The sequence below is a fragment of the Aulostomus chinensis genome, chromosome 16 (assembly GCF_037954235.1).
Source record: "Aulostomus chinensis isolate RoL2024-O1b breed Wild chromosome 16, RoL_Achi_v1.0, whole genome shotgun sequence".
Lineage (NCBI taxonomy): Eukaryota > Metazoa > Chordata > Actinopteri > Syngnathiformes > Aulostomidae > Aulostomus > Aulostomus chinensis.
The window spans coordinates 10,256,433-10,259,902 of record NC_141335.1 but is presented as its reverse complement, the minus strand read 5'-3'; the positions used below and the strand labels follow the sequence as shown (position 1 = coordinate 10,259,902).

Below are 3,470 nucleotides of genomic sequence, written 5' to 3'. Positions count from 1 at the left end.
CTGTTCAGTTTTTCACTCCTCAAGTTTCAGACAGAAAACAAATCAAAATAAAAGAAGAGAAGGAATGATCAAAAGATGCTACAAATTCAGAGCAAAAGTCAAGTCAGCTTCAGACAGTTTTACAGTGGAAAGTGTTTTATTTATAGGGTCACATAACAAAGACAGAGTTTTCTCAAATCATTACTTTCAGTTGATTAGTCTGTTGAGGCTGAAGATCGGTTTTCAGCTTTCGTATTGGGGGGCAGATTCAGAGGGTGTTCTCTCAGTTCTCCTCTTACATGAAGACCATGGCCCGGGTGACAGGTTCACCCACATGCTTGAACTCTCCCTTCCAGGTAAAGCATTCCTTTACCATGGTCTTGCACTCTTTCGTTTTGGGGTCCAGCCTTTGCCAGTCATATGATTCATAGTCCTCCTTACATTCTTCAGTCAGGGAGAGGGGCACATCCTGGCCTTTGAAGAGCCATACTCCAGAGATGCTACTTCTATTCATGGCGGCAAATATGATAATACTGGCAAAGGCATGTTCGCGAAGCTTATGCAGGCGCTTGAACATATCCAAAATAAGGTTGCAGTTTTTAAATGTAAATGAAAGCTGCCATGGGTGTTTGTATTGGCTTTAATAAATTGAGTAATCCTCCGGATCGAAGTACTTCCAAAAAATGGGAAGCACGTCTTTCAAGATGTCCGCTGTGAAGAACCTTCTCTTGAATTTGTCCAGGATACATTTTCTCTTTGGCAGATGCACAGAGCGATCTTTGGGTTTGTTGGCCAGAACAGCCTCACAGTCACACTTCTTCTCTTGATCTAATTTCTCATCCACTTTCTTCATCTCTGGTCCTTTTTCCTGTCCCATGTCTTCCTCGGGATCCTCTTGCTTTGTAGGCTGGATTTCATCAGTCATTTGTTGGTCGAACATCTCTGGTTCTTTTTCCTGTCCCATGTCTTCCTCGGGATCCTCTTGCTTTGTAGGCTGGATTTCATCAGTCATTTGTTGGTCGAACATCTCTGGTTCTTTTTCCTGTCCCATGTCTTCCTCGGGATCCTCTTCCTTTGTAGGCTGGTCAAACTGGGTCATTGTCTGGCAAACCTCAATTTCTCCAAGGATGGCCTTAAATTGAGGTAGGTCTAGGCACGTCAAAAACCAACGGGTGACGTTAAAATAAGGTTGGCGAAATGCAGGCTCCAGAACCTGCTTATACAGCCCCAACATGGAGCAGACCACTGTCATGTCAGCAAGGGTGACATTCTGTCCAACCAGAAACATCCGAGTTTTGAAGTGCTCGTTAAGCACTGAAAGGACCATCTTCAGGTCCTCCTTGGCTTGGTTGATCTCCTGCTCATTGGACTGAGTGATTCCTAGTGTGGGGAGGACCCATGCGTAGGCTGGAGGGACAATCTCTGATTCAGCAAAGTTGATCCACTGCAGCTCCTGTGCTTTTGAAAAAAGGTCCCAATCCATAGGCCTAAAATTTGTATGTACAGATAAGAGATATATATGACCTGTTAAGCATGAACCCTGTTGGAGTTCACAGTATTTTTGAGTTTATTCGATTGAAATGTGGCATACAATAATTTAAGGAAATTTACATATTGAACAAAATGATGAGAATTACTGAATTACTGCAACATTAAAGTGTGTTTCGTTACAGGCACTTACTATACGTTCTGGAAAATTAATTTTAAAGTCTTTCAGAGGGCACAAGAGTTATTATAGGATTTCAAAAGTTCTGACTTACTGTACATTTTATTGGTGCTAAAGAGACCATCCATCCATCGTCCATCGTCGTCTTCCGCTTATTCCTTACTGGTAAGGGTCACGGGGGGGCTGGAGCCTATCCCAGCATCTATGGGCAAGAGGCAGGGTTCACCCTGGACAGGTCGCCAGTCCATCGCAGGGCCAACATACAGACACGAACAACCATTCACACTCACATTCATACCTACGGTCAATTTAGAGTATCAATCAGCCTCGTCCCCAAATTGCATGTCTTTGGATGGTAGGAGGAAGCCGGAGTACCCGGAGAGAACCCACGCAGGCACGGGGAGAACATGGAGACTCCACACAGAAAGATCCTGCGCCCGAGCCGGGACTCGAACCCAGAACCTTCTTGCTGGGAGGTGGCAGTGCTGACCACTGCACCACCGTGATGCCCTATATGTCTATAAAAACCTGCAAAAGTAGAAAACAAATGAGGACAGAAGACATCATTTTCAAGTTCAAAATATAAATGACTTTATTATGAACCCCGCCTGAAGGCTGCAGGGACAGGCTCCAGCTTCATCAGATAAGCAGCAGAAAATTGATGGATGGATGGATGGATGGATGGCTAAATTGTAAAAGTGCCTTAAGAAAATGTATGTTAAGTGGTGGTGCTGAGCAAAACTGAAGGGAATTATGTCGTTTGATATGGAGCATAGAAAAATATCAATATAAACGTTTCGACGCAAATTCACTTGGCAATGAGTCATCCAAACAAAAGGGGCAACTTCAATATGCAAAAAATTACATTGTCAAACACATGGTTGACATCACAAATTCAATTCAATAAATAATTCAATATCACCTGAAAAAAGTTTGCCCCCATGACTGAGGAGTAACTTTCCCCAAATTTTGCATCACTAATATATTGCACCTTTAGTAGAGCAATGACAGCCCTGTGATTTAATAATGAGCAGGAGATTTGTTTCAACACATTAATATTATGTAACATGTATGTGTTGGCTACAAACATACTGTCTGACACTCACATGCCTCCTCATTGAAGATCTTATTTACATTTAATTTATTATTGATCATGATTGAATTATGAATTGCATGGATTCGGCATATTGTATATCTTGGAATACATTATTAAGAATTGTTATAAGATGATAAAAGTGTGTTGGAATTAAAGATGAGCTTGTGTTTCATGTCAAGACTTCACACTGGTTCTTCTCAGAAAAATCTCCTTTGCCAACTAGGACTCCTGCATCCCAGATGTAAAGAGTTTGATGATTTGTAATGATCTGCATTATTTGTTGGTATTATTTATGAAATTACAATCATATTGTAAACTTACAGTATAACTGCCCGTCTTATTAAGCATTTATAAGCTGTATATTAACATAAGTACATTGTTTTATCAGAAAATTTAATAAATTATAGTTGAGTTGTATGCCCATATCAGGATATTTTGAAATGTGTAGTCATTTATGAATTAACTTAATTATTTTATTTGTGTCATGCCACAATGGAATTTAGTGACCCTGATGCAACAGAAGCATTTCATGGAAAGCTTCCTGAACATAAATATTTCAATAGATTCCCTATAATACTGGAAAGAAAATATTTCATACTCAAGATTTTAAAACAAAATTAGGACAAAAAAAATCACACCCCAACTGAAAATCATCCATCCATCCATTTTCTTCCGCTTATTCCTATTAAGGGTCGCAGGGCTGGAGCCGATCCCAGCGGCTATGGGTGA

General features: G+C 40.6%; 1 pseudogene; it reads right to left on the bottom strand.

Annotated features, from left to right (window-relative positions):
* Positions 1-274: 274 nt before the first annotated feature.
* Positions 275-1,462, bottom strand: LOC147247431 (elongation factor 1-gamma pseudogene; annotated as a pseudogene).
* Positions 1,463-3,470: the final 2,008 nt, after the last annotated feature.